The sequence below is a fragment of the Bombina bombina genome, chromosome 5 (assembly GCF_027579735.1).
Source record: "Bombina bombina isolate aBomBom1 chromosome 5, aBomBom1.pri, whole genome shotgun sequence".
Lineage (NCBI taxonomy): Eukaryota > Metazoa > Chordata > Amphibia > Anura > Bombinatoridae > Bombina > Bombina bombina.
The window spans coordinates 409,675,984-409,703,544 of record NC_069503.1 but is presented as its reverse complement, the minus strand read 5'-3'; positions in this window follow the sequence as shown (position 1 = coordinate 409,703,544).

The following is a 27,561-nucleotide window of genomic DNA, read 5'->3' as shown; positions in this document are numbered from 1 at the left end:
GAGAACCCACGCTTAGATAGAATTAAGCGTTCAATCTCCAAGCAGTCAGTTGTAGAGAAACTAGATTTGGATGCTTGAAAGGACCTTGAATTAGAAGATCCTGCCTCGATGGCAGTTTCCATGGTGGGACCGATGACATGTCCACTAGGTCTGCATACCAAGTCCTGCGTGGCCACGCAGGCGCTATCAGAATTACTGAAGCCTTCTCCTGTTTGATTCTGGCTACTAGCCGAGGGAGTAGAGGAAACGGTGGAAAGACATAAGCTAGACTGAATGACCAAGGCGCTATTAAAGCATCTATCAATGCCGCCTTGGGATCCCTGGATCTGGATCCGTAAAGGGGAAGTTTGGTGTTCTGACGGGGCGCCATCAGATCCAATTCTGGAATGCCCCATAGCTGGGTCAGCTGAGCAAAAACCTCCGGGTGGAGTTCCCACTCCCCCGGATGGAAAGTCTGACGACTCAGAAAATCCCCCTCCCAGTTGTCTACTCCTGGGATGTGAATTGCAGATACATGGCAGGAGTGATCCTCCGCCCATTTGATGATCTTGGTTACTTCCTTCATCGCTAGGGATCTCTTTGTTCCTCCCTGATGATTGATGTACGCTACAGTCGTGATGTTGTCCGACTGAAATCTGATGAATTTGAAAAAACGTTACTGTGCCTTTAAATAATAAAAAGCACATACTTTTTTACCAAATCACCAAAAAACATCCGATCTTTATGAGATTTTTACCACATGATCCTAATGCTTTGAAATGATTGCACACAAATTTTCAAATCAATTAACCCCTTATTGCCCAAACCGGAGAAAATTGAAGCAAACTACCAGTTTAACACACTACAGCACGGTGCCACAGTCTTTGCTGTGGCCCTACCTTCCTTTGGGATTATTTGTAGACGAAAATAAGCCTCCCTGGAGTCCTACCTGCACTCTCTGGACTCTACACGTGAAGCTGCATGAAGCTGCCTTGCAAAACAACTGTGCAACTGAGGTGCGAAAATGAGGCCCCCTCCCTCTTCATTCCGGAGTTATGGGGCCTTCCTGAGTCAGATTAGGTGTCTTACAATATGCCAGGCGTAATAAAACCCCAAAAAGTGTTCCAAACGTCTAAAACACTTGAACAAATATGAGATTACACTAATAAAGTAATCGATTTAGCCCATAACAGTGTCTACCAGTATTTAAGCCCTTAACCTAAGCCATCCTTCTATACTGCGTCTCAGAAAATGGCTTACCTTCCCTCATGGGGATTTCTGTCAGTCTTCTAGCATTACCAGGTCTTGTTAGAAAAAAATGACTGAGCATACCTTAAGCAGTTAAGCCTGCAAACTGTTCCCCCCAACTGAAGTTCTCCGGTACTCAACAGTCCTGCGTGGGAACAGCAATGGATTTTAGTTACAACATGCTAAATTCTTTTTCCTCTCATCAGAAATCTTCATCACTTTCTGCCTCAGAGTAAATAGTACAAGCCGGCACTATTTTAAAATAACAAACTCTTGATTGAAGAAATAAAAAACTACAAATCTAACACCACATACTCTTTACCCTCCCGTGGAGATGCTACTTGTTAGAGCGGCAAAGAGAATGACTGGGGGGGCGGAGCCTGAGGGGAGCTATATGGACAGCTTTGCTGTGTGCTCTCTTTGCCACTTCCTGTAGGAATTGAGAATATACCACAAGGATGAATCTGTGGACTGGATACACCAAGTAAGAGAAAGAAGAAGCACAAGGGTATAGAGGTGCCTAAGGTTTAATAAAAAAAAATAATAATAATGATAAAATAAAAAGAGGGCGGGGTCGTGGACTCCATGCCCGGAAAGAAATTTATCAGGTAAGAATAAATTTTGTTTCTTTTCTATGGCATGGAGAGTCCACAACTTCATTCCAATTACTAGTGGGAACCAGTACCCAAGCTAGAGGACATGGAATGGAAAGGGAGAGCAAGGCAGGCAGACCTGAACAGAAGGCAACACCGCATGAAGAACCTATCTCCCAAAAGAATCCTCAGCCGAGGCAAAAGTATCACATTTGTAGAATTTGGAAAAAGTATGCAAAGAGGACCATGTCGCCACCTTGGAAATATTCTCCACAGAAGCTTTATTTTTGAAAGACCAGAGAGAGGAGACAGACCTGAGCGGTAATTCTCTCAGGAGGCTGCTGTCCAGCTGTCTCGTAAGATAAACAGATAACACCTCGTAACCAGAGGAAAAGAGTAGTAGAAGTGGCCATCTGACATTTACACTTGCCAGAGAAAACCCCAAACAGGGCAGAACATTGCCGAAAATCTCTAGTTGCCTGGATGTAAAAGATTAGATTACGCACAACATCCAAGCGTTGTTTCTGAAAAGGATTTAGGACAAAAGGAAGGAACCACAATTTCCTGATTAATGTTTCTATGCAACACAACTTAGGGAGTAATCCCAACTTAGTATGAAGGACCACCTTATCTGCATGAAAAATAAGGTAGGGAAATCACACTGCAGAGACGAAAGCTCAGACACTCTGCGATCAGAAGAAATAGCAAGAAGAAATGAAACCTTCCAAGATAACAATTTAATATCAACAGAATGCATCGGCTGAAACGGAGCCTGCTGCAAAACCTTAAGAATAATGTTAAGACTCCAAGGAGGAGCAGTAGGATTAAACAAAGGCCTGATTTTGACCAGGGCCTGAACAAAAAATTTGAACATCTGGAAAATAAGCCAGGCATTTGTGCAAAAGAATAGACAGTGCAGATATGTGACCCTTCAGAGTACTGACTGACAACCCTTTCTCCAGACTATCCTGAAGGATAAAATACATTGAATCCTCACCCGGCTCCATGAGACACCCTTAGATTTGCACCATAAATGTATTTACGCCATACCTTATGGTAAATCCTGTGAGTAACGGGTTTACGATCCTGAAGCATGGAATCAATGACCGCCTCAGAATAAACACAACTAGACAAAACTAGGCGTTCAATCTCCAAGCAGTCAGCTTCAAAGAATCCTGATTTGGATGGAGGAATGGACCCTGAAGTAGAAGGTCCTTCCTCAGAGGAAACTTCCAAGGTGATAGAGATGACATCCTCACCAGATCTGCGAACCAGGACCTGCGGGGCCATGCAGGAGCTTTTAGAATTACAGATGCTCTCTCCTGTTTGATACGAGCAATCACTCATGGAAAGAGAGCAAATGGAGGAAAACAGTTATGCCAGAGAGAAGATCCAAGGAACAGCTAGAGCGTCTATCAGAGGGGCCTGAGAATCTCTTGACCTTGAACCGTACTTTGGAAGCTTGGCGTTTTGACAAGACGCCATTAGCTCCAACTCCAGAACCCCCCACCTGAGGGTTATCTTTGAGAACACTTCCGGATGGAGAGCCCTTTCCGGGATGAAAAGTCTGTTTGCTCAGAAAATCCGACTTCCAAATGTCAACTCCTATAATGTGGATGGCAGATAAGAGACAATAGTGATCTTCCGCCCACTGTAGAATACGAGTCACCTCCTTCATGGCCAAGGAACTCCGAGATCCTCCCTGGTGATTTATGTAAGCCACTGAGGTGATGTTGTCTGACTGGAAACTGATAAACAGGACTAAAGATAATTGAGGCCAAGCTGTCAAGGCACTGAAGATTGCTCTCAACTCTATGTTTATGGGAAGAGAAGACTCCTCCCAAGTCTACAGGCCCTGAGCCTTTAGAGAGGTAAAGCGACACCACAATCCCCTGAGATCTGACCACCGCCAAAAGGGCCCCCAGAACCTTTGTGAATATTCTGTGAGCCATAGCAAGACCAAATGGAAGTGCAACAAACTAGAAATGTTTGTCCAAAAAGGCAAACCTCAGAAACTGGCGATGATCCCTGTGAATGGGAACAAGAAGACACGCATGCTTCAGGTCTATGGTCGTTATGAACTAAACTTCCTGAACCAATGGAAGAATGGAATAACATAATTTATGCTTACCTGATAAATTCCTTTCTTCTGTTGTGCGATCAGTCCACGGGTCATCATTACTTCTGGGATATAACTCCTCCCCAACAGGAAATGCAAGAGGATTCACCCAGCAGAGCTGATATAGCTCCTCCCCTCTACGTCAGTCCCAGTCATTCGACCAAGAATCAACGAGAAAGGAGTAACCAAGGGTGAAGTGGTGACTGGAGTATAATTTAAAAAATATTTACCTGCCTTAAAAAACAGGGCGGGCCGTGGACTGATCGCACAACAGAAGAAAGGAATTTATCAGGTAAGCATAAATTATGTTTTCTTCTGTTATGTGCGATCAGTCCACGGGTCATCATTACTTCTGGGATACCAATACCAAAGCAAAAGTACACGGATGACGGGAGGGATAGGCAGGCTCATTATATAGAAGGAACCACTGCCTGAAGAACCTTTCTCCCAAAAATAGCCTCCGAAGAAGCAAAAGTGTCAAATTTGTAAAATTTGGAAAAAGTATGAAGCGAAGACCAAGTTGCAGCCTTGCAAATCTGTTCAACAGAGGCCTCATTCTTAAAGGCCCAAGTGGAAGCCACAGCTCTAGTGGAGTGAGCTGTAATTCTTTCAGGAGGCTGCTGTCCAGCAGTCTCATAGGCTAAACGTATTATGCTACGAAGCCAGAAAGAGAGAGAGGTAGCAGAAGCTTTTTGACCTCTCCTCTGTCCAGAATAAACGACAAACAAGGAAGAAGTTTGGCGAAAATTTTTAGTTGCCTGCAAGTAGAACTTGAGGGCACGAACTACATCCAGATTGTGTAGAAGACGTTCCTTCTTTGAAGAAGGATTTGGACATAAGGATGGAACAACAATCTCTTGATTGATATTCCTGTTAGTAACTACCTTAGGTAAGAACCCAGGTTTAGTACGCAGAACTACCTTGTCTGAGTGAAAGATCAGATAAGGAGAATCACAATGTAGGGCTGATAACTCAGAGACTCTTCGAGCCGAGGAAATAGCCATTAAAAATAGAACTTTCCACGATAACAATTTTATATCAATGGAATGAAGGGGTTCAAATGGAACACCTTGTAAAACGTTAAGAACTAAGTTTAAACTCCATGGCGGAGCAACGGCTTTAAACACAGGCTTGATCCTAGCTAAAGCTTGACAAAAAGCCTGGACGTCTGGATTTTCTGACAGACGCCTGTGCAACAAGATGGACAGAGCTGAAATCTGTCCCTTTAATGAACTAGCCGATAAACCCTTTTCTAGACCTTCTTGTAGAAAGGACAATATCCTAGGGATCCTAACCTTACTCCAGGAGTAACGTTTGGATTCGCACCAGTATAGGTATTTGCGCCATATTTTATGGTAAATCTTTCTGGTAACAGGCTTCCTAGCCTGGATCAGGGTATCAATAACCGACTCAGAAAAACCACGCTTTGATAAAATCAAGCGTTCAATTTCCAAGCAGTCAGTTTCAGAGAAGTTAGATTTTGATGTTTGAATGGACCCTGTATCAGAAGGTCCTGTCTCAGAGGTAGAGACCAAGGCGGACAGGATGACATGTCCACTAGATCTGCATACCAAGTCCTGCGTGGCCATGCAGGCGCTATTAGAATCACAGATGCTCTCTCTTGTTTGATTTTCGCAATCAATCGAGGAAGCAGCGGGAAGGGTGGAAACACATAAGCCATCCCGAATTTCCAAGGTGCTGTCAAAGCATCTATCAGAACCGCTTCCGGATCCCTGGATCTGGACCCGTAGTGAGGAAGTTTGGCGTTCTGGCGAGACGCCATGAGATCTATCTCTGGTTTGCCCCAACGTCGAAGTATTTGGGCAAAAATCTCCGGATGAAGTTCCCACTCTCCCGGATGAAAAGTCTGGCGACTCAAGAAATCCGCCTCCCAGTTCTCCACTCCCGGGATGTGGATTGCTGACAGGTGGCAAGAGTGAGACTCTGCCCAGCGAATTATCTTTGATACTTCCATCATTGCTAGGGAGCTTCTTGTCCCTCCCTGATGGTTGATGTAAGCTACAGTCGTGATATTGTCCGACTGAAACCTGATGAACCCCTGAGTTGTTAATTGGGGCCAAGCTAGAAGGGCATTGAGAACTGCCCTCAATTCCAGAATGTTTATTGGAAGGAGACTCTCCTCCTGATTCCATAATCCCTGAGTCTTCAGAGAATTCCAGACAGCGCCCCAACCTAGTAGGCTGGTGTCTGTTGTTACGATTGTCCAGTCTGGCCTGCTGAATGGCATCCCCCTGGACAGGTGTGGCCGATAAAGCCACCATAGAAGAGAATTTCTGGTCTCTTGATTCAGATTCAGGGTAGGGGACAAATCTGAGTAATCCCCATTCCACTGACTTAGCATGCACAATTGCAGCGGTCTGAGGTGTAGGCGTGCAAAAGGTACTATGTCCATTGCCGCTACCATTAAGCCGATCACCTCCATGCATTGAGCCACTGACGGGTGTTGAATGGAATGAAGGACACGGCATGCATCCTGAAGCCTTGTTAACCTGTCTTCTGTCAGGTAAATCTTCATTTCTACAGAATCTATAAGAGTCCCCAAGAATGGAACTCTTGTGAGAGGAAAAAGAGAACTTTTCTTTTCGTTCACTTTCCATCCATGCGACCTTAGAAATGCCAGAACTAACTCTGTATGAGACTTGGCAGTTTGAAAGCTTGAAGCTTGTATTAGAATGTCGTCTAGGTACGGAGCTACCGAAATCCCTCGCGGTCTTAGTACCGCCAGAAGGGCGCCCAGAACCTTTGTGAAGATTCTTGGGGCCGTAGCCAATCCGAATGGAAGAGCTACAAACTGGTAGTGCCTGTCTAGGAAGGCAAACCGTAGATACCGTTGATGATCTTTGTGAATCGGTATGTGAAGGTAAGCATCTTTTAAATCCACTGTGGTCATGTACTGACCCTTTTGGATCATAGGTAAGATTGTCCGAATAGTTTCCATTTTGAACGATGGAACTCTTAGGAATTTGTTTAGAATCTTTAAATCTAAGATTGGCCTGAAAGTTCCCTCTTTTTTGGGAACCACAAACAGGTTTGAGTAGAACCCTTGTCCTTGTTCCGACCGCGGAACTGGATGGATCACTCCCATTAATAACAGATCTTGTACACAGCGTAGAAACGCTTCTTTCTTTATCTGGTTTGTTGACAACCTTGACAGATGAAATCTCCCTTTTGGGGGAGATAATTTGAAGTCTAGAAGGTATCCCTGAGATATGATCTCCAGCGCCCAGGGATCCTGAACATCTCTTGCCCAGGCCTGAGCGAAGAGAGAAAGTCTGCCCCCCACTAGATCCGGTCCCGGATCGGGGGCTCTCGGTTCATGCTGTCTTTGGGGCAGCAGCAGGTTTCCTGGTCTGTTTGCCCTTATTCCAGGACTGGTTAGGTTTCCAGCCTTGTCTGTAACGAGCAACAGCTCCTTCCTGTTTTGGTGCAGTGGAGGTTGACGCTGCTCCAGGTTTGAAATTCCGAAAGGAACGAAAATTAGACTGTCTAGCCTTAGCTTTGGCTTTGTCTTGAGGTAGGGCGTGGCCCTTACCTCCTGTAATGTCAGCGATAATTTCTTTCAACCCGGGCCCAAATAAAGACTGCCCCTTGAAAGGTATATTAAGTAATTTAGACTTAGAAGTAACATCAGCTGACCAGGATTTTAGCCACAGTGCTCTACGTGCCTGTATGGCGAATCCAGAGTTCTTAGCCGTAAGTTTAGTTAAATGTACTACGGCCTCCGAAATGAATGAATTGGCTAGTTTAAGGACTCTAAGCCTGTCCATAATGTCGTCTAGCGTAGACGAACTAAGGTTCTCTTCCAGAGACTCAATCCAAAATGCTGCCGCAGCCGTAATCGGCGCGATACATGCAAGGGGTTGCAATATAAAACCTTGTTGAACAAACATTTTCTTAAGGTAACCCTCTAATTTTTTATCCATTGGATCTGAAAAAGCACAGCTATCCTCCACCGGGATAGTGGTACGCTTAGCTAAAGTAGAAACTGCTCCCTCCACCTTAGGGACCGTTTGCCATAAGTCCCGAGTGGTGGCGTCTATTGGAAACATCTTTCTAAATATTGGAGGGGGTGAGAACGGCACACCGGGTCTATCCCACTCCTTAGTAACAATTTCAGTTAATCTCTTAGGTATAGGAAAAACGTCAGTACTCGCCGGTACCGCAAAGTATTTATCCAACCTACACAGTTTCTCTGGTATTGCAACGGTGTTACAATCATTGAGAGCTGCTAAGACCTCCCCTAGTAAAACACGGAGGTTCTCCAATTTAAATTTAAAATTTGAAATATCTGAATCCAATCTGTTTGGATCAGAACCGTCACCCACAGAATGAAGCTCTCCGTCCTCATGCTCTGCAAGCTGTGACGCAGTATCAGACATGGCCCTAGTATTGTCAGCGCACTCTGTTCTCACCCCAGAGTGATCACGCTTGCCTCTTAGTTCTGGTAATTTAGACAAAACTTCAGTCATAACAGTAGCCATATCATGTAATGTTATCTGTAATGGCCGCCCAGATGTATTAGGCGCCATAATATCACGCACCTCCCGGGCGGGAGATGCAGGTACTGCCGCGTGAGGCGAGTTAGTCGGCATAACTCTCCCCTCGCAGTTTGGTGAAATTTGTTCACATTGTACAGATTGACTTTTATTTAAAGTAGCATCAATACAGTTAGTACATAAATTTCTATTGGGCTCCACCTTGGCATTGGAACAAATGACACAGATATCTTCCTCTGAGTCAGACATGTTTAACACACTAGCAATAACTTGCAACCTGGTTATAATCTTTTTTAGCAAAAACGTACTGTGCCTCAAAGAGGTACTTTAACGATTAAATGACAGTTGAGATAATGAACTGAAACAGTTATAGCATCAAGTTTAAAATAACACAACTTTTAGCAAAGGTTTGTTCCCATTAGTAAATAACTAAATTTGACATAAAAAATTATAGAGTAACGTTTTTATTCACAGTCAATAAAAATTCTCACAGCTCTGCTGAGAGAATGTACCTCCCTTCAAAGAAGTTTGAAGACCCCTGAGATCTGTCAGTGAACCGGATCATGCAGGAAATATAATAGTAGCTGACTGGAATTTTTTGATGCGTAGCAAAAGAGCGCCAAAACGGCCCCTCCCTCTCACACACAGCAGTGAGGAGAAACGAAACTGTCACAATTTAAAGCAGACAACTGCCAAGTGGAAAATAATGCCCAAACATTTATTTACTCAGTACCTCAGCAATGTAAACGATTCTACATTCCAGCAAAAACGTTTAACATGACAATATTTATTAAAAGGATTAGTGACCTTTAACAGAGTAGTTCCGGTGAAAAACCATTCCCAGAATACTGAAGTGTATACATACATGTCATTATAACGGTATAGCAGGATTTTTTCATCAATTCCATTCAGAAAATAAAAACTGCTACATACCTCAATGCAGATTCATCTGCCCGCTGTCCCCTGATCTGAAGCCTTTACCTCCCTCAGATGGCCGAGAACAGCAATATGATCTTAACTACTCCGGTTAAAATCATAGTAATAAACTCTGGTAGATTCTTCTTCAAACTCTGCCAGAGAAGTAATAACACGCTCCGGTGCTATTGTAAAATAACAAACTTTTGATTGAAGTCATAAAAACTAAGTATAATCACCATAGTCCTCTCACACATCCTATCTAGTCGTTGGGTGCAAGAGAATGACTGGGACTGACGTAGAGGGGAGGAGCTATATCAGCTCTGCTGGGTGAATCCTCTTGCATTTCCTGTTGGGGAGGAGTTATATCCCAGAAGTAATGATGACCCGTGGACTGATCGCACATAACAGAAGAAAAATAGTTTCCATTTTGAAGGGGCGGAACCCTGAGGAATATGATAAGACAGGAACTCTCTTCACCGGATTTTCAGATCACAGTGACAAGATAAATCTGTCCCAGGAAGAACAAAACTTTAATCCTATCCTGTATCCCACGGATACTAATTGCACAGCCCCAGGGTCTAGGACATTGTGGATCCAAATCTATCTACAGAGCAAATAAGCCCCATTAAGCTGACTAGACTAAGAGGAAGGATTCTTGGACTGAAACTTTTAAATCCAAGGTTGACAGAATCTTCAAGAAATCATGGGCTACTTTTCTCGTATTGAGGACTGAAGGAGTCCTTTCCCTGGAAAAAAAATAGGCCAGAACCGGTCCAAATAAAGTCCTGCCCATAAAGGACAAAGACAGAAGATTGGATTTGGATGTTACATCTGCCAACCAAGATTTTAGTTACAGAGCTCTGTGAACTAAAATCGCAAGGCTAGAATTCTGGCTAAAAATTCTATATTATAGAGAACCAAGTAGGGAACTCGAAAATCAGATATTTCACAGGCATAAGTCTTATAAACACAGGACATGATAATGATACATGAAAACACACATGATAATTAAGTCCCCGAATATCAAAAAATATTAAAGTATATATTTAATATATATTACAAAGACAATTAAAAATTCCTTAATTTTTAATAAAAATATGTAACATCTAAATCTATAGTTTATTCATAGAACATACTATGAAATAAGCAAACGACTTGCAGGCACTTAGGCCTAGATTTGGAGTTTGGCGGTAGATGGGCTGTTAACGCTACGCAGGCTTTTTTCTGGCCGCACCATAAAATTAACTCTGGTATCGAGAGTTCAAAAAAATGCTTCGTTAGGCTCCAAAAAAGGAGCGTAGAGCATTTTTACCGAAAATGCAACTCTCGATACCAGAGTTGCTTACGGACGCGGCCAGCCTCAAAAACGTGCTCGTGCACGATTCTCCCATAGGAAACAATGGGGCTGTTTGAGCTGAAAAAAAACCTAACACCTGCAAAAAAGCTGCGTTCAGCTCCTAAAGCAGCCCCATTGTTTCCTATGGGGAAACACTTCCTACGTCTGCACCTAACACTCTAACATGTACCCCGAGTCTAAACACCCCTAACCTTACACTTATTAACCCCTAATCTGCCGCCCCCGCTATCGCTGACCCCTGCATTATATTATTAACCCCTAATCTTCCGCTCCGTAAACCGCCGCAACTTACATTATCCCTATGTACCCCTAATCTGCTGCCCCTAACACCGCCGACCCCTATATTATATTTATTAACCCCTAACCTGCCCCCCACAACGTCGCCGCCAGATACTTACAATAATTAACCCCTAATCTGCCGACCGCAAAGCGCCGCCACCTACGTTATCCTTATGTACCCCTAATCTGCTGCCCCTAACACCGCCGACCCCTATATTATATTTATTAACCCCTAATCTGCCCCCCTCAACGTCGCCGACACCTGCCTACACTTATTAACCCCTAATCTGCCGAGCGGACCTGAGCGCTACTATAATAAAGTTATTAACCCCTAATCCGCCTCACTAACCCTATCATAAATAGTATTAACCCCTAATCTGCCCTCCCTAACATCGCCGACACCTAACTTCAATTATTAACCCCTAATCTGACGACCGGAGCTCATCGCTACTATAATAAATGGATTAACCCCTAAAGCTAAGTCTAACCCTAACACTAACACCCCCCTAACTTAAATATAATTTACATCTAACGAAATTAATTAACTCTTATTAAATAAATTATTCCTATTTAAAGCTAAATACTTACCTGTAAAATAAATCCTAATATAGCTAGAATATAAATTATAATTACATTGTAGCTATTTTAGGATTAATATTTATTTTACAGGCAACTTTGTAATTATTTTAACCAGGTACAATAGCTATTAAATAGTTAAGAACTATTTAATAGTTACCTAGTTAAAATAATAACAAAATTACCTGTAAAATAAGTCCTAACCTAAGTTATAATTAAACCTAACACTACCCTATCAATAAATTAATTAAATAAAATACCTACAATTACCTACAATAAAACCTAACACTACACTATCAATAAATAAATTAAATACAATTTCTACAAATAACTACAATTACATAAACTAACTAAAGTACAAAAAATAAAAAAGAACTAAGTTACAAAAAATAAAAAAATATTTACAAACATAAGAAAAATATTACAACAATTTTAAACTAATTACACCTACTCTAAGCCCCCTAATAAAATAACAAAGACCCCCAAAATAAAAAATTCCCTACCCTATTCTAAATTAATAAATTTAAAAGCTCTTTTACCTTACCAGCCCTGAACAGGGCCCTTTGCGGGGCATGCCCCAAGAAAATCAGCTCTTTTGCCTGTAAAAAAAAACATACAATACCCCCCCCCCAACATTACAACCCACCACCCACATACCCCTAATCTAACCAAACCCCCCTTAAATAAACCTAACACTAAGCCCCTGAAGATCTTCCTAGCTTGTCTTCACCTCAACAGGTATCACCGATCCGTCCTGGCATCCGGTGCTGAAGAGGTCCAGAAGAGGCTCCAAAGTCTTCCTCCTATCCGGCAAGAAGAGGACATCCGGACCGGCAAACATCTTCATCCAAGCGGCATCTTCGATCTTCTTCCATCCGGTGCGGAGCGGGTCCATGTTGAAGCATCCGACGCGGATCCATCCTCTTCTTCCGGCGTCTCCCGACGAATGACGGTTCCTTTAAGGGACGTCATCCAAGATGGTGTCCCTCGAATTCCGATTGGCTGATAGGATTCTATCAGCCAATCGGAATTAAGGTAGGAATATTCTGATTGGCTGATGGAATCAGCCAATCAGAATCAAGTTCAATCCGATTGGCTGATCCAATCAGCCAATCAGATTGAGCTCGCATTAGATTGGCTGTTCCGATCAGCCAATAGAATGCAAGCTCAATCTGATTGGCTGATTGGATCAGCCAATCGGATTGAACTTGATTCTGATTGGCTGATTCCATCAGCCAATCAGAATATTCCTACCTTAATTCCGATTGGCTGATAGAATCCTATCAGCCAATCGGAATTCGAGGGACGCCATCTTGGATGACGTCCCTTAAAGGAACCGTCATTCGTCGGGAGACGCCGGAAGAAGAGGATGGATCCGCGTCGGATGCTTCAACATGGACCCGCTCCGCACCGGATGGAAGAAGATCGAAGATGCCGCTTGGATGAAGATGTTTGCCGGTCCGGATGTCCTCTTCTTGCCGGATAGGAGGAAGACTTTGGACCCTCTTCTGGACTTCTTCAGTGGATGTCTAGCCCCCGCTTGGGTTGGATGAAGATATCGGAGCCAGGACCGATCGGTGATACCCGGTGAGGTGAAGACAAGGTAGGAAGATCTTCAGGGGCTTAGTGTTAGGTTTATTTAAGGGGGGTTTGGGTTAGATTAGGGGTATGTGGGTGGTGGGTTGTAATGTTGGGGGGGGGGTATTGTATGTTTTTTTTTACAGGCAAAAGAGCTGATTTTCTTGGGGCATGCCCCGCAAAGGGCCTTGTTCAGGGCTGGTAAGGTAAAAGAGCTTTTAAATTTATTAATTTAGAATAGGGTAGGGCATTTTTTTATTTTGGGGGTCTTTGTTATTTTATTAGGGGGCTTAGAGTAGGTGTAATTAGTTTAAAATTGTTGTAATATTTTTCTTATGTTTGTAAATATTTTTTTATTTTTTGTAACTTAGTTCTTTTTTATTTTTTGTACTTTAGTTAGTTTATGTAATTGTAGTTATTTGTAGAAATTGTATTTAATTTATTTATTGATAGTGTAGTGTTAGGTTTTATTGTAGGTAATTGTAGGTATTTTATTTAATTAATTTATTGATAGGGTAGTGTTAGGTTTAATTATAACTTAGGTTAGGACTTATTTTACAGGTAATTTTGTTATTATTTTAACTAGGTAACTATTAAATAGTTCTTAACTATTTAATAGCTATTGTACCTAGTTAAAATAATTACAAAGTTGCCTGTAAAATAAATATTAATCCTAAAATAGCTATAATATAATTATAATTTATATTGTAGCTATATTAGGGTTTATTTTACAGGTAAGTATTTAGCTTTAAATAGGAATAATTTATTTAATAAGAGTTAATTAATTTCGTTAGATTTAAATTATATTTAACTTAAGGGGGTGTTAGTGTTAGGGTTAGACTTAGCTTTAGGGGTTAATACATTTATTAGAATAGCGGTGAGCTCCGTTTGTCAGATTAGGCTTTAATAATTGAAGTTAGGTGTCGGAGATGTTAGGGAGGGCAGATTAGGGGTTAATACTATTTATGATAGGGTTAGTGAGGCGGATTAGGGGTTAATAACTTTATTATAGTAGCGCTCAGGTCCGCTCGGCAGATTAGGGGTTAATAAGTGTAGGCAGGTGTCGGCGACGTTGAGGGGGGCAGATTAGGGGTTAATAAATATAATATAGGGGTCGGCGGTGTTAGGGGCAGCAGATTAGGGGTACATAAGGATAACGTAGGTGGCGGCGCTTTGCGGTCGGCAGATTAGGGGTTAATTATTGTAAGTAGCTGGCGGCGACGTTGAGGGGGGCAGGTTAGGGGTTAATAAATATAATACAGGGGTCGGCGGTGTTAGGGGCAGCAGATTAGGGGTACATAAGGATAACGTAGGTGGCGGTCGGCAGATTAGGGGTTAAAAAATTTTTATCGAGTTGCGGCGATGTGGGGGGACCTCAGTTTAGGGGTACATAGGTAGTTTATGGGTGTTAGTGTACTTTAGGGTACAGTAGTTAAGAGCTTTATGAACCGGCGTTAGCCCAGAAAGCTCTTAACTCCTGCTTTTTTTCGGCGGCTGGAGTTTTGTCGTTAGAGCTCTAACGCTCACTTCAGAAACGACTCTAAATACCGGCGTTAGAAAGATCCCATTGAAAAGATAGGATACGCAAATTGCGTAGGGGGATCTGCGGTATGGAAAAGTCGCGGCTGAAAAGTGAGCGTTAGACCCTTACCTACACGACTCCAAATACCGACGGTAGCCTAAAACCAGCGTTAGGAGCCTCTAACGCTGGTTTTCACGGCTAACGCCAAACTCCAAATCTAGGCCTTAGACTGTTAAGTACTCTACCTCTGTCTTCAAGAAATCCTGGATTGCTCTGCACCCAGACATGGATTTGAACTCACAACCTTGTGCTTTTAAGTCAGACATGCTAACCGCTGGGCAACATCGGAAGGAGTTCCACAGTGCGAAAATCTCCTAAAATGAAGGAGATTAACTGCACAATATACACATAAAATATTGAAAATGTAACTGAGTATTTACATTAACTTGCCACCAGATGGCGGTAAATATCATTAAAGTTCAGGAGAATGGTATCTTTCCTCATACCCAGTGCAAAATATTATTACACAATTCCTTTAATACTGATCTGATACTTCAGTTTCAGCCAGAACGAAACCAAATAACGTTAAGGTAAAAAAACAGAAGATTGGATTTGGATGTAACATCCGCAGTCCAAGACATAAGCCACAGAGCTCTGCGAGCTAGAACTGCAAGATTAGAAAAATCTCTTGCCTGCTGGTCACAGATAAAAGAATTACGCCTAGATTTAGAGTTTGGCATTAGCCGTCAAAAGCAGCGTTAAGGGCTCCTAACGCTGCTTTTTTCCGCCCGCTGGTATTTAGAGTCAGTCAGGAAAGGGTCTAACGCTCACTCCCAAGCCGCGACTTTTCCATACCGCAGATCCCCTTACGCCAATTGCGTATCCTATCTTCTTCAATGGGATCTTCCTAAGGCTGGTATTTAGAGTCTTGGCTGAAGTGAGCGGTAGAGCCTCTACCGACAAGACTCCATCCGCAGAAAAAAGTCAGTAGTTAAGAGCTTTCTGGGCTAACGCCGGTTCATAAAGCTCTTAACTACTGTGCTCTAAAGTACACTAACACCCATAAACTACCTATGTACCCCTAAACCAAGGCCCCCCCCACATCGCCGCCACTATAATACATTTTTTTAACCCCTAATCTGCCGACCGCACATCGCCGCAACCTACATTATCCCTATGAACCCCTAATCTGCTGCCCCTAACATCGCCGACACCTACATAATATTTATTAACCCCTAATCTGCCCCCCCCCAACGTCGCCGCTACCTTACCTACACTTATTAACCCCTAATCTGCCAACCGGACCTCGCCGCCACTCTAATAAAGTTATTAACCCCTAAACCGCCGCACTCCCGCCTCGCAAACCCTATAATAAATAGTATTAACCCCTAATCTGCCCTCCTTAACATCGCCGCCACCTAACTTCAAGTATTAACCCCTAATCTGCCAACCGGACCTCGCCGCTACTCTAATAAATGTATTAACCCCTAAAGCTAAGTCTAACCCTAACCCTAACACCCCCCTAAGTTAAATATAATTTTATTCTAACTAAATAAATTAACTCTTATTAAATAAAGTATTCCTATTTAAAGCTAAATACTTACCTGTAAAATAAACCCTAATATAGCTACAATATAACGAATAATTATATTGTAGCTATTTTAGGATTTATATTTATTTTACAGGCAACTTTGTATTTATTTTAACTAGGTACAATAGCTATTAAATAGTTATTTACTATTTAATAGCTACCTAGTTAAAATAATTACAAAATTACCTGTAAAATAAATCCTAACCTAAGTTACAATTAAACCTAACGCTACACTATCAATAAATTAATTAAATAAATTAACTACAATTACATACAATTAAATAAACTAAACTAAATTACCACAAAAAAAACCACTAAATTACAAAAAATAAAAAAAGATTACAAGAATTTTAAGCTAATTACACCTACTCTAAGCCCCATAATAAAATAACAAAGCCCCCCAAAATAAAAAAAATTCCCTACCCTATACCCATAACTTTATTATAGTAGCGGCGACGGTGTGGGTGGGAGATTAGGGGTTAATAATTGTAGGTAGGTTGCGGCGATGTTAGGGAGGGCAGATTAGGGGTTAATACAATTTATTATAGGGTTTGAGTGGCGGGAGTGCGGCGGTTTAGGGGTTAATAACTTTATTAGAGTGGCGGCGAGGTCCGGTTGGCAGATTCGGGGTTAATAAGTGTAGGTAAGGTAGCGGTGACGTTGGGGGGGGGGCAGATTAGGGGTTGTAGGTAGGTTGCGGCAGTGTCCGGAGCGGCAGATTAGGGGTTAATAGTGTAATGCAGGGGTCAGCGATAGCGGGGGCGGCAGATTAGGGGTTAATAAGTGTAAGGTTAGGGGTGTTTAGACTCGGGGTACATGTTAGGGTGTTAGGTGCAGACTTAGAAACTGTTTCCCCATAGGAAACAATGGGGCTGCGTTAGGAGCTTAACGCTGCTTTTTTGCAGGTGTTAGGTTTTTTTTCAGCCCAAACTGCCCCATTGTTTCCTATGGGGGAATTGTGCACGAGCACGTTTTTCCAGCTAGCCGCTACCGTAAGCAACGCTGGTATTGAGAGTTGAAGTGGCGGTAAATATGCCTTTACGCTCCCTTTTTGGAGCCTAACGCAGCCCTTCAGAGAACTCTAAATACCAGCGTTGTCTTAAGGGTGCGCTGGGGAAAAAAAGCAGCGTTAGCTACGCGGGTCTTTACTGACAAAACTCTAAATCTAGGCCTTAGTCAGCTTTACAGCCTTGCTCCTATACTGAATCTCCTTTATAGTATTCTCCTCCAAAACCAGAGCAGACAAGGAGACACTCCATTCCCATCCAAAGGATCCTTAAAGATCAAAAAATATCCTGCAGGGGAATATTGATTCCTGACTAAGGTGGTCATAGTGCCATATATTTTAGAGACTGAAGCACAAGGAAATGAAAGAATCACCTTATATGATGTATAAAAGTAATTGAACAGTACGTCAATCACATTACTATAAAAAGGATTGAAAAAGGTCTGCATATACAAAATGCCTAACTAAATGCTGCCACTATACTGAAATGTTTAACCCCTATCCCGTCGCTCCCGGCCCCCGCCGCTACCTAAATAAAGTTATTAACCCCTATCCTGCCGCTCCCAGCCCCCGCGGCCACCTAAATAAAGTTATTAACCCCTATCCCGCCACTCACGGACCCCGTCGCCACCTAAATAAATGTATTAACCCCTATCCCGCCGCTCCCGGACCCCATCGCCCGTAAGTAAACGTATTAACCCCTAAACCTCTGGCCTCCTACATCACTACCACTAACTAAACCTTTTAACCCCGAAACCGCCAGCCCCCCACATTGCCATAAACTAAATTAAGATATTAACCCCTAAACCTAACAACCCGCTAACTTTAAATCAAAATTACAACATCCCTATCTTAAAATAAATTTAAACTTACCTGTAGAAATTAAATAAACTATATTAAACTATTAATTAACCTACCCTTACTATTATACTACAATTAAACAAAAAATTTAATTAACTAAATTACATATTAAAAAAAATTATTTAAAACAGAATTTATGTTTACCTGATAAATTTCTTTCTCCTACGGTGTGTCCGGTCCATGGCTTCATCCTTACTTGTGGGATATTCTCATTCTCTACAGGAAATGGCAAAGAGAGCACACAGCAAAAGTTGTCCATATAGCCCCCCCCTCTGGCTCCGCCCCCCAGTCGTTCGACCGACGGTTAGGAGAAAAAGGAGAAACCATAAGGTGCCGTGGTGACTGTAGTGTACAGAAAATAAAAATTTTAAACCTGACTAAAAGCCAGGGCGGGCCGTGGACCGGACACACCGTAGGAGAAAGAAATTTATCAGGTAAACATAAATTCTGTTTTCTCCTACATTGGTGTGTCCGGTCCACGGCTTCATCCTTACTTGTGGGAACCAATACCAAAGCTTTAGGACACGGATGAAGGGAGGGAACAAGTCAGGTAACCTAAACGGAAGGCACCACAGCTTGCAAAACCTTTCTCCCAAAAACAGCCTCCGAAGAAGCATAAGTATCGAATTTGTAAAATTTGGCAAAAGTATGCAGTGAAGACCAAGTCGCTGCCTTACAGATCTGTTCAACAGAATCCTCGTTCTTGAAGGCCCATGTGGAAGTCACAGCTCTAGTAGAGTGAGCTGTAATTCGTTCAGGAGGCTGCTGTCAGGCAGTCTCATAAGCCAATCGGATGATGCTTTTCAGCCAAAAGGAAAGAGAGGTAGCAGTAGCTTTCTGCCCTCTCCTCTTACCAGAATAATTTGTTGCTTCTAAATAGAATTTTAAAGCACGGACCACATCTAGGTTGTGTAACAAACGTTCCTTCTTCGAAACTGGATTTGGACACAGAGAAGGAACAACTATTTCCTGGTTAATATTCCTGTTGGAAACCACTTTTGGAAGAAAACCAGGCTTGGTACGTAAAACTACCTTATCTGTATGGAATACCAGATAGGGTGAAGTACACTGCAAAGCAGACAATTCAGAAACTCTTCTAGCAGAAGAAATAGCAACCAAAAACAGAACTTTCCAAGATAGTAACTTAATATCTATGGAATGTAAGGGTTCAAACGGAACCCCTTGAAGAACTGAAAGAACTAAGTTTAGACTCCATGGAGGAGTCAAAGGTCTGTAGACAGGCTTGATTCTGACTAACGCCTGTACAAACGCCTGTACATCTGGCATGGCTGCCAGACGTTTGTGCAACAAAACAGACAAAGCAGATATCTGTCCTTTTAGTGAACTAGCTGACAAACCTTTATCCAAACCCTCTTGGAGAAAGGAAAGTATCCTAGGAATTTTAATTTTACTCCAAGAGAATCCCTTGGATTCGCACCAACAGATATATTTCTGTCATATCTTATGGTAAATTTTCCTAGTCACTGGTTTTCTGGCCTGAACCAGAGTATCTATAACCGAATCTGAAAACCCACGCTTAGATAGAATCAAGCGTTCAATTTTCAAGCAGTCAGTTGCAGAGAGACTAGATTTGGATGTTCGAATGGACCTTGTACTAGAAGATCCTGCCTCAAAGGTAGCTTCCATGGTGGAGCCGATGACATATTCACCAGGTCTGCATACCAAGTCCTGCGTGGCCATGCAGGAGCTATTAGAATCACCGAGGCCTTCTCCTGTTTGATCCTGGCTACAAGCCTGGGAAGGAGAGGGAACGGTGGAAACACATAAGCTAGATTGAACGACCAGGGCGCCACCAATGCATCCACTAGTGTCGCCTTGGGATCCCTGGATCTGGACACATAGCGAGGAACCTTGGAGTTCTGACGAGACGCCATCAGATCCATATCTGGAGTGCCCCATAGTTGAGTTAACTGGGCAAAGACCTCCGGGTGAAGTTCCCACTCCCCCGGATGGAAAGTCTGCCGACTCAAATAATTCGCCTCCCAGTTGTCTACTCCTGGGATGTGAATTGCAGATAGATGGCAGGAGTGATCCTCCGCCCATTTGATGATCTTGGATACCTCTCTCATTGCCAAGGAACTCTTTGTTCCCCCCTGATGATTGATGTACGCTACAGTCGTCATGTTGTCCGACTGAAATCTTATGAATCTGGACTTCGCTAGTTGAGGCCAAGCCAGGAGCGCATTGAATATCGCTCTCAGTTCCAAAATGTTTATCGGGAGAAGAGACTCTTCCCGAGACCATAGACCCTGAGCTTTCAGGGAGTCCCAGACCGCGCCCCAGCCTAAGAGACTGGCGTCGGTCGTGACAATGACCCACTCTGGTCTGCGGAAACTCATTCCCTGAGACAGGTGATACTGAGTCAACCACCAGAGGAGTGAGTCTCTGGTTACCTGGTCTACTTGAATCTGGGGAGACAAGTCTGCATAATCCCCATTCCACGGTTTGAGCATGCACAGTTGCAATGGTCTTATATGAATTTGAGCAAAAAGGAACCACGTTCATTGCTGCAACCATTAGTCCTATTACCTCCATGCACTGAGCTATGGAAGGCTGAGGAATAGATTGAAGAACTCGACAAGCGTTTAGAAGCTTTAACTTTCTGACCTCTGTCAGAAAAATCTTCATTTCCACAGAATCTATTATTGTTCCCAGAAAAGGAACCCTTGTGGACGGGGGCAGGGAACTCTTTTCTATGTTCACCTTCCACCCGTGAGACCTGAGGAAGGCTAAAACAATGTCTGTATGAGCCCTTGCTTTGGAAAGGGACGACGCTTGGATTAGAATGTCGTCTAGGTAAGGTGCTACAGCACTGCCCCTCGGCCTTAGGACCGCTAGAAGGGACCCTAGCACCTTTGTGAAAATTCTGGGAGCAGTGGCTAAACCGAATGGAAGAGCCACGAACTGGTAATGTTTGTCCAGAAAGGCGAACCTCAGGAACTGATGATGATCTTTGTGGATAGGAATATGCAGGTACGCATCCTTTAAGTCCACGGTAGTCATATATTGACCCTCCTGGATTGTTGGTAAAATCGTCCGAATGGTTTCCATTTTGAATGATGGAACTCTGAGGAATTTGTTTAGAATTTTTAAATCCAGAATTGGCCTGAAAGTTCCCTCTTTTTTGGGAACTACAAACAGGTTTGAGTAAAAACCCAGACCTTGTTCTGCTGTTGGAACTGGGTGTATCACTCTTGATAGAAGAAATAAAACTACAACTAACACCACATACTCTTTACCATCCCCGTGGAGATGCTAATTGTTCAGAGCGGCAAAGAGAATGACTGGGGGGCGGAGCCAGAGGGGGGCTATATGGACAGCTTTTGCTGTGTGCTCTCTTTGCCATTTCCTGTAGGGAATGAGAATATCCCACAAGTAAGGATGAAGCCGTGGACCGGACACACCAATGTAGGAGAAATATACTATTAAACCTAATTACAAATTACTAAATTGGTTCCAATCAGCCAATAGGATTAGAGCTGCTAAAATCCTATTGGCTGTTCCAATCAGCCAATAATATTGAGCTCTCCTCCTATTGGCTGATTGGAACAGCCAATAGGATGAGAGCTGCTCAAATTCTATTGGCTGATTGGAACCACCAATAGGATTTTAGCAGCTCTAATCCTATTGGCTGATTGGAACCTTTCACTTGCACTCAAGTTCCAGTTTACGGCAGGGACCGTATTGAAGAGGAGCTCCGCGCCGGATGTCTTAGGAATGGACCCGCTCTGTGCCTTCTGGATGAAGATAGAAGATGCCTTCTGGATGAAGACTTCGCCGGCTGGATGAAGATGGAAAAGGCTGCCCGGATGAAGACTTCTTGCCGCCCGAATGAAGACTTCTTTCCGGCTGGATGGATCCTTCAAGCGGGACTTCAAGAACTGTAAGTGGATCGTCTGGGTTAGTGTTACGTTTATTTAAGGGTTTTTTGGGTGGGTTTTATTTTTAGAGTAGGGTCTGGGCAGGTAAAATAACTAAATGCCCTTTTAAGGGCAATGCCCATACAAATGCCCTTTTCAGGGCAATGGGGATCTAAGGTTATTTTATATAGGGTTTTTATTTAGGGGGTTTATGGTTGGTGGGTTTTTCTGTTGGGGGGTGTTTGTATTTTTTTTTACAGGTAAAAGAGCTGATTTCTTTGGGGCAATGCCCCAAAAAAAAGCCCTTTTAAGGGCCATTGGTAGATTATTGTAGGCTAGTTTTTTTATTTAGGGGGGGCTTTTTTATTTTGATAGGGCTATTAGATTAGATGTAATTCTTTTTTATTTTTGATAATGTGGTTTGTTTGTTTTTTCGTAATTTAGTGTTTTTTATTTTTTGTAACTTAGCGTTTATTTTTTTGTTGTAATTTAGTAATTTTAATAAGTTTTAATAGTATATTTAAATAATTTTAGTAGGGTTAGGTTTTTTAAATATGTAATTTAGTTAATTTAATTCGTAGTTTAATTTAATTGTAGTATAATAGTTAGGTTAGGTTAATTAATAGTTTAAAAATAGTTTATTTTAATTCTACAGCTATGTTTAAATTTATTTGAAGATAGGGATGTTGCAATTTTAATTTAAAGTTAGCGGGTTGTTAGGTTTAGGGGATAAGAGCTTAATTTAGTTTATGGCGATGTGGGGGGCTGGCGGTTCAAGGGTTAATAGGTTTAGTTGGTGGTAGTGATGTGGGAGGCCAGAGATTTAGGGGTTAATATGTTTATTTAGTGGCAGCGGGGTCCGGGAGCGGCGGGATAGGGGTTTTTACGTTTATTTAGTGGCAGAGGGGTTCAGGAGCGGCGCGATAGGGGTTAATAACTTTATTTAGTGGCGGCGGGGTCCGGGAGAGGCGGAATAGGGGTTAATACATTTTATTTAGGTTGCGGCGATGTCGGGGCAGTAGATTAGGGGTGTTTAGACTCGGGGCTAATGTTAGAGTGTTAGGTGTAAACGTTAATTGTTTTCTACCATATAAATCAATGGGATATCTGGCAGCATCGAACAAAAGTTTTCGGTGCTTTCAGATTCCCATTGATTCCTATGGCATCCGCGGCCTCCAGGGTGGAGGATAAAAAACCAGGTACGTTGGGCCGGAAAAGCCGAGAGCATACCTGTTAACTATTTAATAACTTTGAAAAAGTGTCAAATAGGGCTGAATGTGTATTCGGAAAATCTGTAATGACGTAAGCATCGATCTGTGTCGGATTGAGACCAGTGGATCGTATGTTACGTCACAGATTTCAACTTTTGCCGGTCTGTAGGCTTTGATAACTAGGTTGGATCAAGCTTGCAACAATTACGCTGTGGAATTCCAGCATATTTCCAGTTGACGGCTTGATAAATATCCCCCAATGTCAGCGACGTTTTGATACGCTATATATTGAAAATATGACACATTAATTTTCTGGGCCTATGCTGCATTTGAGACAGTTTAGCAGTCAAGGAATGCAAATCACCACCGTCATGGCATACCATTTGCAAAAGTAGAGAACCCAGAGTATTCTAAAAAAGGTATGTGCAGTCTTTTTTTGTAGTGATTAAGTCCAGGACCGTCTTTAACACAGGGCAAAAGGGGCAGCTGCCCAGGGCCCAGTTTCTGTTGAGGGGCCCAAGAGTCCTGATTTGACATGGGGAACACACACATTCAGTCCTAATACTGTCACAGTCAAAAGTACTCTGCTTATATATATATATTTTTTTTAATCTGTGCCAGACCGTGCCGGTGTCATGCCAAGCTATTGCCATGTGCTGTTTTAGATGTGCACTGTGCAGCACTGAATGCAAAGCCCTAACTCAGTATCCAGCCATTCCCACTGCATCATAAAAGGTCCTACTGGGGTTACCACTGTTACCGGGTAACTGCTCTGGTGGTGGGGATTGTTTCTGGATAGGGCTGACTGTAAGTGCATGCAGCAGAAAGCTGGAGCGGCAAGCACGTGAGGATTTGAGTATCTGTGCAGCTGCATACACTGCTCTCTTCAGTCTTGAGGCTGTGTGACTCATCTCACACCGTATACATGCAGCCTTGGACAGACAGCATCCAGTCTGCTGGTCCCCTTAGCCCTGCTCTTTCTGCTGTGGCCCTAAGATCAACTAACTGAAGTTTGTTAGGAGAACAGTGCTTTGTAGAAAGGTGTCAGTGGGAAGAATAAGTGAGTGCACTCACACCCCTCCCCATGCAGCATTGTCTAGTGCAAGGTGAGAGGGAACTTGTTCCTAGCAAAGAAGTGCCATGTGCTGCTGTGGCTGATGTATAGTGTCATGCTGATACTTCACACATTAATGTAAGGTTTATTCTTATAGTTTTTGTTTTCTCTCTGTCTCAGATTTTACAGCTTCCCATAGTAGTTCTGCTGTTCCAGTCAGTAAACTTATACTGCACCTCCATGCTTCCTCCTCAGTCTTTACCTTGCTTTGCTCCTGTTGGCTGCCCTAAATCTCTTTAACTAGCTAACCTCACACCAGAATCACATTAAAAAGAATATTAAATGAATCCACAGTGGAGAAATTTATATATTTATTTACTTATTAGTACTGCTTAGGTCCAGTTTCACATATTGCAATTTATTTCATTTTTTTAAATGATTAGCTCAGCAGAGGATAATCCACTGCTGGGCTAATAATTAAAAAAAATTGATTTAGTTGTTTTTTGGGATGTTGGGGTGGAGAGCGAAATTGAATGGGGGGGCCCAAGAAAATTTTCGCCCAGGGTCCACTCAATATTAAAGACGGACCTGATTAAGTCACAACACCTGGTCAAATTAACGGCTAGATTACGAGTTTTGCGTTATGAGGGGTGCGGTACTAACTTGCACGTTATTGTCACCGCTCAAATACCTACAGCGCTGGTATTACAGGTTTTCAGAAACCCAGCATTAAAAGGCAAAAAGTGAGCGTAGAGCAAAATTGTGCTCCATACCGCACTCCAATACCAGCTTAAGTCAGCAGTGAGCTGGTTTTACGTGCTCATGCACAATTTCTCCATAGACATCAATGGTGAGAGCCGGCTGAAAAAAAGTCTAACACCTGCAAAAAAGCAGTGTAAAGCTCCATAACGCAGCCCCATTGATTCCTATTGGGAAATTAAAGTTATGTTTACACCTAACACCCTAACATGAACCCCAAGTGTAAACACCCCTAACCTCACACTTATTAACCCCTAATCTGCCGCCCCCGACATCGCCGACACCTACATTATATTTATTAACCCCTAATCTGCCGCTCCGGACATCGCCGCCACCTACATTATACTTATGAACCCCTAATCTGCTGCCCCCAACATCGCCGACACCTACATTATATTTATTAACCCCTAATCTGCTGCCCACAACATCGCCGACACCTACATAATGTTATTAAACCCCTAATCTGCCGACCCCCAACGTCGCCGCCACTATAATAAACATAAAAAAACATAATAAACATAATAAACCGCTGTACTCCCGACTTGCAAACACTAGTTAAATGTTATTAACCTCTAATCTGCCGCCCCTAACATCGCCGCCACCTACCTACAATTATTACCCCTAATCTGCCGCCCCCAACGTCGCCGACACTATATTATATTTATTAACCCCTAAACCTAAGTCTAACCCTAACACCCCTAACTTAAATATAATTAAAAGAAATATAAATAAAACCTACAATTATTACCTAAATTATTCCTATTTAAAACTAAATACCTGTAAAATAAACCCTAAACTAGCTACAATATAACTAATATTTACATTGTATCTAGCTTAGTGTTTATTTTTATTTTACATGCAAGTTTGTATTTATTTTAACTAGGTAGAATAGTTACTAAATAGGTATTAACTATATACTGACTACCTAGCTAAAATAAATACAAATTGACCTGTAAAATACAACCTAACCTGTCTTACACTAACACCTACCCTTACACTACAAATAAATAAATTCCCTAAATTAAATACAATTAACTCAATTCCAAAAACAATTAGCTAAATTACAACAACAACAACACTAAATTACAGAAAATAAAAAACAAATTACAAGATCTTTAAACTAATTACACCTAATCTAATAGCCCTATCAAAATAAAAAAAGCCCACCCAAAATAAAAAAAAACCCTAGCCTGAACTAAACTACAAATAGCCATTAAAAGGGCCTTTTGCCCCAAAGAAATCAGCTCTTTTACCTGTAATAAAAAATACAAACAACCCCCCCAACAGTAAAACCCACCACCCACACATCCAACCCCCCAAATAAAACCCTAACTAAAAAAACCTAAGCTCCCCATTGCCCTGAAAAGGGCATTTAAATGGGCATTGCCCTTAAAAGGGCATTTAGCTCTATTGTGGCCCAAAGCCCTAACCTAAAAATAAAACCCACCCAATACACCCTTAAAAAATCCTAACACTAACCCCCGAAGATCCACTTACTAGGAGAAGTCTTCATCCAAGCGGCAAGATGTCCTCAATGAAGCTGGCAGAAGTGGTCCTCCAGATGGACAGAAGTCTTCATCCAGACGGCATCTTCTATCTTCATCCATCCGGTGCGGAGCGGGTCAATCTTCAAGACATCCGGCGCGGAGCATCCTCTTCCAACGACGACTACCCGACGGATGAAGGTACCTTTAAGTGACGTCATCCAAGATGGAGTCCCTTAGATTCCGATTGGCTGATAGAATTCCATAAGCCAATCAGAATTAAGGTTGAAAAAATCCTATTGGCTGATGCAATAGGATTCCCTTGTGTACAATTCCCAGACCAATTGTGCTATCCACTGAAAACCGGCATTTTACAGGCACATCACACAGGATAGTGTAAAACAGTTCATACCTTTATTTTCGGTGTTACAATCAAACACACAGCAAGCATATGCATAGTGATAACCAGGAGACACAGGTGCTAGCAGAGTGTGACGTCATCTGACGCGTTTCACACCCTTCTGGCGCTTTGTCAAAGATGTGGGGGTGTGTGTTCATTGTGTGCTTTTAAATCATTAACATTTCAAGTTGCCACCCCTATGTTGATGTCACAGTATTGAAATTGTTGAAAATATTATTTGATGCCAAAAACGTGCTATACAAAATAAATTAAGTGCATTTTAAATATATTGAAAATCATTATCTAAATGTTGTTACTACATCTTACGGCTTAGTAAATATATTTTTGGCTAAACAGATTGTAGCGATATGTATTCGCTTACACTAAATAAAGTTTGTTACATTAGTTGTTACTGGGTTGTTATTTCTATTTCTCCATATATTTACTTGATATCATAAACTGTGTTTGCCTATTTGATTTCATGGTTTACGTAGTACATGGATCATTAACCCTTTTTATACGCCATAGTTATAAGCCAAATTTTGCCCATTTCACCAATGAGTTTCTTCACTTGGAACACTGTTTCTTCCCTTTGTTTTTAGTTTAATGGGTTTAATATAAGGCTTAA